Here is a 12,813-nt window from a genome sequence, read left to right on the forward strand (position 1 = left end):
AGTTGACCGAGTTGACCGAGTTGACCGAGTTGACCGAGTGGACGGAGTTGACCGAGTTGACCAGGGTAGTGGACCGAGTGGACCGAGTTGACCGAGTTGACCGAGTTGACCGAGTTGATTGAGTTGACCGAGTTGACCGAGTTGACCGAGTTGATCCAGGGTAGTTGACCGAGTTGAACGAGTTGACAGGGTAGTTGACCGAGTTGACCGAGTTGACCGAGTTGACCGAGTCGATCGAGTTGACCGAGTTGACCGAGTTGACCGAGTTGATCGAGTTGACCGAGTTGACTGAGTTGACCGAGTTGACCGAGTTGACCGAGTTGACCGAGTTGACCGAGTTGACCAGGCTGAACGTCAGATCGATGTCCGGATAACCCGCACGAGCGGGCCGGGCTGCCTTCACGCGCCGTGAATCTCAAACAACGATCCCCGGTGAAATGTCAGCTGCTGATGAAAGGGCGAGATTATGGTAATCATAAGAATATCTTAATATTGATTATAAGTATTCTTATGATTTATGTATTTCAATGATGCATACTGTACTTATTTAAAGTTTTGTAACTGTATAGCAGATTTCTGAAATCTATGATTGTTTTGAATAAATGAACTTGCTGTGCGTTTTCGTACATGCATTGTGAATCTGAACAACGATTCCCGGTGAAATGTCAGCCGCCGATGAAAGGGCGAGATTATGGTAATCATTGATGGAGCGCTGGCAACTGAAGAAGTCGTCGAATATCTTAATATTGATTACAAGTATTTTTTATGATTTATGTATTTTAATGATGCATTCTGTACATATTTAACGTTTTGTAATTGTATAGTTTTTTTTAGATTCTTTAATTCTAATGTCGTATGGTCTGAAGTCTATGACTGTATTAATGAATGTGCTGCGTGAGTTAGATATGATTCAGACTTTCAATCGTTTGGCACATGCTAATAAAGTTCTTTTCAAATCAAGCACTGGAATCTGGCTAAGTCGTCGAATATCTTAATATTGATTACAAGTATTCTTATGATTTATGTATTTTAATGATGCATACTGTACTTTTGTTTAACGTTTGTAATTGTGCAGCTGTTTTCTGAGAATTTAAAGTCGTTTATTTAGAAATCTATGAATGTTTTCAATGATTGATGATAATTTTAAATGTTAGAAATCTATGAATGTGCTGTGTGAATTAGCCATAATCCAAACTATTGATTGTCTGCGACATGCTAATGAAGTTCTTTTGACTGATTTGACTTTGACTGACTTAAAACTTAGCGTATTAATTACTAGTATATGATAGCCTATCAGACAATGATGATCACCAACCCAATTGCGATACAAAGTTAGGATGATTACCATTGATGGCACTTCACAATGCATTGTCTAGTAGACTAAGCATTAATAAAGCTCTCCTTTGTGAATATTTTGCAATCTAAAAAGTGACTAGAACTTCAGATGATAAGTTGATATTGAAAGATTGATCACGCATGTAACATCGATCATCGTGAGTTGGACAAATCAGTAGTTAAATACTTCTGAGGTAATACATCATATCTGCACTACGCTTGTCACAGGGCATGACTCGATACCTGATCAAGTATATAAAATATTCATCCATGCAGCGGATCAGTTTGGCAGTTGAAAACATATTGAATGTTGTTTCTCTGTACCCTTGGTGCCAAGTGTGGATAATTCCATCTCTAATGCCGTCTTTGAAATCGCAACTTACAAGGACGTTGGGGTGTCTATGATCGTACCATAGGTTTCTATACCAGCTATTCAATATCGTCCTCGCCATGCTTATGTCCTATTCACCGTGATATGAAAGCCAAGGGGAGGGAGGCTGAATATCAAAAGTCAAACTGTTGAAATGTGAATCAATAGCGCACCTCCACACGGAATCCCCGCGGGAGCGTCCTGTCAAAATCAGTAACCAAAATCGATGTCGGACCGCTTCAAATTAACGCCGACATCATGATGTTATGATGCTGGGGTCGATATTCAGACTCGGGTTTTGTTCTTCACACGTATATGGGAAGTCATGTAGCGTGATGAAATTACAGCTCTGGCAGGCATGGACATAACCTTTTCATCTAAAAGAAAGAAAGGACGAAATATAATAAGATGGGATAAAAACACAGAAGGGTGTCCAACGCTCTTCCAAGATGCAATTTTCCTGTCTGTTGGGTTGAAGTACGAAGTTGATCATTGAATAATGCAAGATTGGTACTGTTGGACTTGACCTTTTAGTTTGAAAGAAAGGACAAAATAAAATAAAAAGGAATGAAAACACAAAATGGTATCCAATCCCTCTTCAAAGATGCAATCTGGGGCTTCTAGGGTTGCAGTACGAAGTTGGTCATTGCGTAAAGCAAGATTGCTACTTTTGGACATCACCTTTTTGGACTAAAAGAACAAAATATAATACGACGGGAGAAAACACAGAGTGGTCTCCAATCGCTCTTCAAAGATGCAATTCCGATCCGTGGCCTCTTGTGTTGCCGTACAAATTTGGTCATTGAGCAAAGTAAGATACCCTTGGCCACGACCTTTTTTTATTACAGAGGACAAAATATAATAAGACGGTATATAAGCAAAGAGTGGTCTCCAAACTCTCTTCACAGGCGCAGTTCTGGGGCCCTCTGGGGTTGGCGTATGAAGTTGACCGATGAATATTGCAATTCATGAAGTTGATGCTGACGGTATGGCGGTCAAAATTGCCTTTGATCCTCTCCCTGAAGGTCGGCAGTGACTGGATTTGGCGCCCCAAATCACCCCGTCCGTCCGGTACCCGATCTATAACCAGGCCTCGAAATGAACTTTTCTTCCTAGTGTCCCAGCACTGTCCCAGAAATAAATTTCAATTGTTTCGAAGTGAGGATGAACGGTCCCAACCTGTTTTTTAAAGTATTGTATGACTTCAACTTGACGTCAACTTTATTTTGCTTATGTTCACTCCCAGCCGCACTATAATTGCAGTGTAGACAGGAAATTCAGGGGGGGCTTTTCCACATCATGCCAAAAGCCGGGACGTGTGACTGATAAGCAAAAGAAGGGATGACATTCTAATGTTGAGTATCTTTCTATTGTCCCAAAAATGTTCCAAAGTGTCTTTTTGATTGTCCCAGTCTAAATTTTAGTTGTCAGTAGCCACCTTTAATTTCGAGCCCTGTATAACGTACCCGGGGAACCGCCCAAAGATATGCGCACCGATCAGGAGCTATTGGATGCGATTTGAACACAATTATCCAGATAGTCGGTTTCATTTTCTACAATTAGACGATCGATGAGGACCAAGAGGCAGGGCATGCGGGACGTATAAGTGGTTCCCTTGTACCATTAAGAAGGTGTTTTTAACAATTATATTGATTTGTGTCCTGACATGTAGATGCTGAATTGTCAAATAAAAGGCAAAAGTATACCCATTAGACCAAATGAAGGCAAAATATACCCAATAGACGAGATGTACTCTGTTATTCAATCCAGTACCCTTTACCAGAAACAATAGTACAAAAGGCAGTGTCCTAGAGAAGTTTAGCTTGGAATCCATCCTATATTCTAGCTCTGGTTCGCTCCTCAATCCTGCCAAATAATCTGGGACGCTATCAGAGAAGGGGACTGGAGTTAGACCAGGGTGCTAGACCAAGACGAGTGGCCTCCACACACTGATATTTATGTGTACCTCAGTACAAGTGCGAAGTTTGCAGTTGCTGTGCATGGTGTATTGATAGACCCTGCCTCTAGCTGTCATTAGGGTACACTGTGCCTGATGTAGTTGTCGATGTCCGAGGCCTTTGACAGAACGGTAGCCGCGGCAGTGCCCAAATTGGTTCGGTACTTGCCATCCATTCTCCACAGCAGAACCATGTTATATCATGTATTGTGGTGACTGAGGTAACTGGTGCGGTACGCGGTGTGTCATGTAAAGTTGTGTTCCGGGCTTTACAGCTCTAATATCGCCCCTTTTCGTAAATAGAAGTACCACACAGAGAAACGTTTCTGACTGTGATCTGGTTTGGAGTGAATTTAGTCAATGCTAATCGCCCCCCCTCTTCATGTAACGTATCTCATTATCATACAGAAGATGACATAGTCAAGGCGTCATTTTCAACATATGAAATGCGAGTGATACACCTTCCCGCCTATATAATTCTTTTCCCGTTTAGGCTATTATTCCACAGTCTACCAACTTTTACTCGGAGTCCCAATTCAATAAAGAGTTTGATTGATAAAGATGCTGGCCAACTCGTGTTCACCCTCCTCCCACCTTCTCCTGGTTCCTAACTTACTTCTGAATGATTCTCCGTCCCGTGTACATGATTTCCGTCCCATTTACAGCGTCCTTCCACAGTCTACTAACCGTTACATGTTTATTCCGACTCTCTGAGTTCTATTGGTAAAGTTGCATCTGAACAACTCTTGTTCACACTCCTTTCCATACTCTTCTGGTCCCTAACTTCCACCTGAGTGATGCCCCCCTCCCGTGTACATGATTCCCGTCCCATTTACAGCGTCCTTCCACAGTCTACTAACCTTTACATGTTTATTCCGACTCTCTGAGTTCCATTGGTAAAGTTGCACCTGAACAACTGGTGTCACCCCCCCCCCATCTCCAACTTCTACCGGTTCCTAACTCCCACCTGAGTGATGCCCCCCTGCCGTGTACATGATTCCCGTCCCATTTACAGCGTCCTTCCACAGTCTACTAAGCGTTATATCCGGATGATCTATGACGGAACAGGCACTTGACATTTCCCGCAGAGTGGGCGCGTTATCTTTCTTCACGACCAGATGAGTCGGATCGATCGGGCACCTGGTCAATATTTTATCGGGACTCCGCCGCTGTAACGACCTGCAGTGGTGACGGGATGTGTCTGTTGCACCGCGGGTTCGTGAGGTTTATATTCTGGTGGCACATATTGATTTTCCCGTTTAAACTGTTGTTTGCTCTATTGATATGCTGCGAACGTGTCGTGGACAATATTGATTGCCACGTATTTGCATGTATCTTCGGCTTATCGTATGTTTCTGTTAATGGTGCATGATGGGGCAATTTGTTTTGGAAATCCTGTGATGGACAACATTGTTTTACAAACGCAGTTGACACAATGAAATTATTTTTTCACACTAATTGACGGCCGACATGATGATGATGAATTGACGGCAATGCCAGGAGATCCAGTTGCCATGAATTCAGCAGGACACCTGAACTTTAAAATCCCTGATTAAGTCCTATATTTCTGCTATACCCAATGACGTATGATCTTTTGAACAACCTACATCACAATATTTTCAGTATGGGGAGACGGGAAAATGTGTTGCTTGGCGCCCTCGAAGTGTGAAACTGCCTTTCTTAATGTGAAGAGAGGGCAATGGCAGGAGATGCTGTCACATTGAATTTGGCAAGACACTAAATTCATAAGTTTCAATAATACTCAAGGTAACATGATCTTTTGTCAACCTTTATAGTCTACTACAAGCTGACGTTGAATTGTGTTGCTTTGGCATCCTTGAAGGCTGGGATTGGTTTTCTAAATATAAAGAGACCAGGATTCTAATGATCCGCATCACCAAATGGTGCATAGAAGATTAAACAGGCGCCATGGAGTGCCAATTATCTGGAGTAGAAAATAAAAGGTCCCGTCAACTATCATTATCACAATTTAGCGAAGAGTCTTTAAAATGCCTCAGTCTTCCTTCAGCCGCTCCTGTTATCAATGTCACATGTGTCAAATATAATACCAGGAATTAAACTAAACATGAAAGAGTGAATGCAAAATTACCATTTTGAAGGATGATTTTCTCTATATAATCGGAGATTGGGGCTTTTCTCATTAATTCTTTTGACGAAGTTTGATAATGATGTGTACAGCTGATGGTACTGCTGTCAGTCTGAGTGGGACGTAGCCATCATAGAAGTACTAGTAACTTTGGCAGTTACATTTGCTGTTCTGCAAGGCTGATACGAGAGAAACACATTAGAGATACCTTTTTGATTTTGCCATACTGCACGGTTATCAAAGTTCTTGTAGATGTTTTGTTTGCTCATGCATTGCTTAAAATTGTATGAAAGAAGTGGATACTTTAAAGCTATTCAATTATGGGGAATGATAAAGCTTTTATTTAGACCTTTGATGAGAACGTTTTTTTTCTTGTAGTTTTCTGTTGGCACTCTTTTTTCGTATCTTTCAAAGTCTGTCCAATGCCATACGGACGTTCCGTCGCACAGAAGAGCCATTAGAGATTCTCTACGGACAACATGCCCTTTAAGCCTGACTGATTACTTGGGTAAGTAGTATTTTTTTCTATCTTATCACATTTGACTTTCTTGAGTTGTTGGAGCAAACACACTGCGAACAGGTCCATTTGACGTCATGACAGCACATCATGAAGGCTGTTCTACATGTGGCGATATCGGTGCATTTTGCCTCTCAACCCAGAAACCAACGAGTTGACATTTAGAAAAATCACTGAGCGCGCTGAACATAAGTGTTAATCAATACTCATTCAGATGATTTAGGAGAACCGAATAGAGAGAGTTGGTTCCCTCGGGGGAAAGTCGGAGTGCCAAGCCGTCACAAAGCCTCTCACATCCATCACACAAATCCTAACGGCAGCCAACATTCTCCTCTCCTAAAATAACAATCGATCGTGAGGGAGAGCCGCGGCATTAGATATTAATAGGGTTTCGTCGTGTTTACACCTACACAAATTGTCAGACATCTCCAAAGGGCAGCCCTGCCGCGGGGGAGGTTTGCTAACACTTACAGGAGAGAAAAGGGCACGCGGAACCTTGACCTCGTTTGCCGTGCTCTTATCGACTTGTTTTAGGTTAATGGCAGCCAATTTCGTCTCCATACCCCGCTGGGTTACTGATGGAAAGGTGGCATGGTGAAATGCTCTCAGTGAAGCACAACATAAAAGTACTAATGTCATAATTAACATACTTAACCTGTCACTGAACAGAGGTAGATGTGAAGATCTTGCAGAGGTAGTCAAATAAAATAATGTCTGACAAGAAGGAAAACATTTTATTCCAAATCACCATGTTACATACCATTTATTCGTCTTACCCTCAGTACCACAAAAATAGCATACCGAATGTCTACTGAAGTTAGCATACTTTGGCCTACCGCAGACATTTGCTTTGTAATGCTTTCTTAATTAATTGTTTTTCCACAGCTTCAGAACCCTGACCGCTTGATTCATTAATGTTGTACTTTCCATACCGCCGTTTCTAATGCTCTAACAGGCCGTGAAACTTTCGGGCACGCCATAAAGTTCAAAGGATTTCCCACCTGGAGTCTTTACTGGGTCGTAAAAGACACGCCAAGACATTTTACAACGAAGATGTCAGAGGCCATCCCGGTAAATGGTGAATCTTGGTGTAATTATGAAGAGATAATCCTGGAGTGGGTTCCAGTTTGGTATTTGAGTGGATTTATGAACGGTACGGGTGGAGCTAACATGTCAAGATGAGTGTGGACGGGATTTACCTTCAGACTATCCGAGCACGCGTGCGTCTGCGAGAGGCCAGGTGTCACCGCTGTTTTATGGACGTAAAGACCGAATGTGCTAGGCGGCATCACCATATGGTGGGCGCTATCTTGAAACAATCAGGACCCGGACGGACCCGTGTATGTGCGCTGCATGCGGGAGGGGGAGGGTGTGTGAGGCGGCGCGAGAACCAATCATCATTACCCGGCCAGTCGTTAAACCGTCCCGCGCCTCTGACTGATGAGAGGTATTAAATGGGAAAATAGGTGGCAAAAACGTTTTGTAGCGCCGTGATGAACCTTTATTAGCTTAGAGCTGTGCAGATACGGCGAGCAGTGATGGAGTGGTTGGTAAGGATCACTCTCCACTGGACGGAGACCATTGAGCGAGCAATAAGCAACCAAGATTAGATCTATATGACTGTGATATATTGAATATGATCTATGATGTATCTGTATCTGTATAGCCGGTATAACCACCCCTCGGCGTAACCGAGGAATGATTTGAAGATATGGTTAAGGTATGGTTTGAATGACAGCAAACAAATACACACAAAACTTTCAAAATACACTATAGAATTTGATCAAACTACTAATGCTCGCTCCCACAGTGAAAAGAGGATATAACGTACGGGTAAATTTATCCTCAATATACGTTGAATATGATTCATGATCTGTATGTGTATAGCCGGTATAACCGCCCCTCGACGTAACACACCAGCTTATGCAGCAAACAAAACACACAAAACTCTCAAAACATACCTTAGAATTTGATCAAACTACTAATGCTCGCTCCCACAGTGAAAAGTGGGTATAAAGCACGGGTAAATTTATCCCCAGATACATTGATCTGTATCTGTATAGCCGGTGAAACCGCCCCTCGACGTAACACACAAGCTTATGCAGCGAACAGCAAACAAAACACACAAAACTCTCAAAATACATTAGAATTTGATCAAACTACTAATGCTCGCCCCTACAGCGAAAAGAGGGTATAAAGTACGGGTAAATTTATCCTCAGATACGTTGAATATGATTCATAATCTGTATCTGTATAGCCGGTATAACCGCCTCTCAACACACCAGCGTATGCAGCAAACAGCAAACAAAGCACACAAAACTCTCTCAAAATACACTTTGATCAAACTAGTAATGCTCGCTCCCACAGTGAAAATAGAGTATAACGTACGGGTAAATTTATCCTCAGATACGTTGAATATGATCCATATCTGTATATATAGCCAGTATAACCGCCCCTCGACGTAACACACTGATCAGCGTATGCAGCAAACAGCAAACATAACACACAAAACTGTCTCAAAATACACTTTGATCAAACTACTAATGCTCGCCCCTCCAGTGAAAAGAGGGTATAAAGTACGGGTAAATTTATCCCCAGATACGTTGAATATGATTCATGATCTGTATCTGTATAGCCGGTATAACCTCCCCTCAACGTACAACACCAGCTTATGCAGCAAACAGCAAACAAAGCACACAAAACTCTCTCAAAATACACTTTGATCAAACTACTAATGCTCGCCCCTACAGTGAAAAGAGGGTATACAGCACGGGTAAATTTATCCCCAGATGCTATCGCCATTCCGTGCAGAGGTAATAGACACTGCGCACGCAGAGAACCAGATTCTGCAAATGCTTTGATAAGCAGACAGGGATCAGCGGGGAAAGAAGGGACCCATAATTCCCGTGACCCTTTGTCTGACCCCTGGCCCTGCGGACAAGGTCAGTGTTACCTAGCGCGGCTGAATACAACCCCATTAGTTCTACTTAATCAATTGTCGGCAGCTCGGTTTCATCGCAAAGGTCAGGGGCGTTTTCGCGCAGCGTCAGTGATAGCGGATCACCTTGTTTGAAACATTAGGATGAAACGAGATGCGCATAAAACAAGCATCGGTGAGCAGAGATGGAGGCTAATCTAACGGATGATATGGTGGGACATAAAGGTTCGGGATTTTTTATAAGTCAGCACCCAGTAAGTGCAGTAAATTTATATATATAAAGGAATCATACCAGGACTCGTGGAAAGAAAAGAGGCATAACAACCATTGGTGAACAGTGACGGTGGCTAATCTAATAGATGAGATGGTAAGACATAAAGGTTCGGGAGGTTTTAAAAGTCTGCACCCAGTAAGTGCAGTAAAGGAATCATGCCAGGACTCGTGGTAGCTAACGTCTGTCATTAAAAAAAGAAGCATAACCACCATTGGCATTGGTGAATAGAGATGGTGACTAATCTAATGGATGAGACGGTGAGACATGAAGGTTCGAGATTCTTTTAAAAGTCTGCACCCAGTAAGTGCAGTAAAGGAATCATGCCAGGACTCGTGGTACGTCTGTCATTAAAGAAAGAGGCATTGGTGAACAGGGATGGTGGCTAATCTAACGCATGATATGGGTTCGACAAAAAGAGATATTTCTAAAGAGTCTGTGCCCAGATGGGTAAGTGCAGTACAGGAATCATGCCAGAACTGGTGGTAGCTTACGTCTATAATTAAAGAAAAAGGCATAACAGCCATTGGTGGATAATCTTGGTGTGGGAAGACATAAAGATTCGACAAAGAAGAGATTTTTTTAGAAATAAAAAGTAAACGTCTGCACCCAGATGAGTAAGTGTAGTCATGCCAGGGCTCATGGTAGCTAACGTCTGTCATTAACGAGACAAAAGGCAGAAGTCACAATTTAATCTAACCCCGCGCCACGCAAGTCGTAAAAGACCTATTGAAAACCCTCCTAAGGTTTTCAAATGCAATAGCCTGCCTGGCATGCGTCCATTCCTGAACATATATAAATCCTGCCGTTCAGGTCAAGTAACAGCGTGGGCTTCAGCTGTAGGATCTGGTCTCCAGAGCCTCATGAATAAAACTCCTTCAGCAACGAAGAACTACCAAAATGTAACACTAAATAGACCATTGAAATTAAAGATGGAAATGTATTCATCTTCAGTGCCTGTGATGCACAACTGTACTACGCCACAAGCAGGACTTGTCAGTTCATGTGCATCCATCTTGGATGATGTATTACCGTCTAGCAACTAGTCATTACCATAACTGGTAAAATGAAATGTCATGATAACCAGGCTGCCGCCATTGGTCCATACCTTTATCCATTTTACTGGAAGAATATGCATTGTCATGGGTTTAACAAGCATATTCTATATGGTAAATGCATGACATCATAAACATATCAATTTTGTATCCAAAGACCATACCTGGATTCTTTGATCCACGTATTTCATCATTACGTTGGATATTTGATAATACATGTTGACACCTGATTAGGAATGTTCCTGATAATTACTGTCACAGTCATTGTAGTACTGAAATAGACAATTTCTATCCAGGTGCCATTGTGGTTTAGTTTATACAGATACAATTCCTCACTTTCTTGACACTACGCAAGGTATATGTGTATGCAGTGTATATATGTATCAGTAAGGTTATAGCAACACCATCATCCCTAATATGAAGCAATGGAAAACTGACCAAAGCTTACATGTAGGTCATGCAGATACAATTTCCCATTTGCAAGCAGTCCAGTATTTTTCTTCAAACATGCGTTTACACCAGCAAGCCCCCTCCCCCTACGCCCACTAAAACAAAGACAGATCCCTCAAGCTGATGTTGCCAAAAATCTAAATCTAGACAAAGTATGTCTGTGATGACATCGTCTGTTTGTACGGATAGTGCAAGCGAGTCAAGGGATGGTTCTATTGACAAGAACTTTCAAGGTGAACATAACACAGTGGCGTAACCTTCATCATGAAAGAGATTTATAGCGTGATAGCAGGTTTAACACAGAGCGTAATCATTCCACAGTAAAGTGCTGACGTGCTGCATTAAATTCACGTCCCGCAATTCTCCGGTATTATTATTAAGGATGAACCGTAGCGGCGGCAGAGACGGGGCATGATAAGACGGTATTCATCAGTGCGTGATGCACTCACAGGTAGCTAATTAAATCTTTATCAGCCAGGAGCAACCTGTGGGGTTAAGTAGAAAGTCACCTAGAAGTGAAATATTGTGCCGAACATACTGGATCCATGATACAGTCGTTAATTCCTCGGATTGGAGAAGGCAGTAAAAACGTCCAGACTGACGGTTGAAGGATACATCAGGGCAAGATCAGATGTTTCAATGGATTTGAAAAAAAAAAACCCACACGAGTACAGCTTTTGAGGCTCCGACTAGGTAAGGTATGATAAGGTATAGCCTTTTGATATTGGTTGTGAGCTGTGGTATACAGGAAATTTGTAACCGCCTCAAACGCTTATACTAGCGTTAGCTTTGTACGTAAAGTATGTAACTATACTAGCAAATGCTGCAGAGATGCGCGATACATAAAACTATGAAGGAAGGCATCATGTTTTATAGGAGTGCGGCTAGTGACGAACCCACTCGGGTTAGAAATTGGTTTCATCTCAATCCGATCGTATAATTTCACGGTGTCCCTGTCTACACAGAGTGAAGAAAGGAATTTGTCTTAAGCTTAGCTGTCCTTCGTTCTTGAAGACGACCGTGTGTCTTCCCATAACCAAAGGGGTTGGATCTCATGTGGCTGCGAAGTCCAAAGCCTCAATTACAACTTGTAAGTTGTAAACTGATACAAAAAAAGGCAGAAAATATTACTCTGTGGTTTTACTACTTCTCCCGAAACTTTGATGTACGCTGGGACTCTTCTTCAGCGGATTAGCCGGAGAGGAAAAGTGCCATCACGATGGCAGAGCCATTTCCCAGGGTTCCAATCAGTGACGTCACGGCTCGAACACAGAAACGCTGCCAGGCCGCGGGACGGACGGACGTCTACAGATGCTCAGCCGAGAATTTGTAACATCTGCACGCGGCTTTCATAGACTCCACTTCACTCTCAGTCCTGGCGCGGGGATGACTTAGCAGAGATTACCGGATCAGAGTTCTGTCGAACTCGGGCCTGACAAAGACGTTGCCCCTTGTGCGGTACCCCCTGGATAATTCAATATCTTATCGGAGCGTAATGCACTCAGGTACGTTCTGTGACTGCAGAGCGACCGGCGGCACTCGGTGGTGCCGCGGTTTTACAGCGTGGTCAGAGTCCGCGGAGCCAGGAAATATCGACCCCCGCTGGCCTGATTTTCGCGCGGGAAGTTCAGAGATTAATGCTTCAATTAGCCACAAACCGAATCGTCATTAGAGACGAATCGCCGTGGACACATCCCGCGGTGATTCGGGGGCTTTTATGATCACGAGAGCCGAGCGACACTCACGCAGGAGCGGACCGTGAGCAGCCGAGGTGCGGACCTACAGACGGGAGCCGGCAACATGAAGACGTCGG

This window comes from Branchiostoma belcheri, unplaced genomic scaffold, assembly GCF_001625305.1.
Source record: "Branchiostoma belcheri isolate BF01 breed outbred unplaced genomic scaffold, Haploidv18h27 scaffold65, whole genome shotgun sequence".
Taxonomy (NCBI): domain Eukaryota; kingdom Metazoa; phylum Chordata; class Leptocardii; order Amphioxiformes; family Branchiostomatidae; genus Branchiostoma; species Branchiostoma belcheri.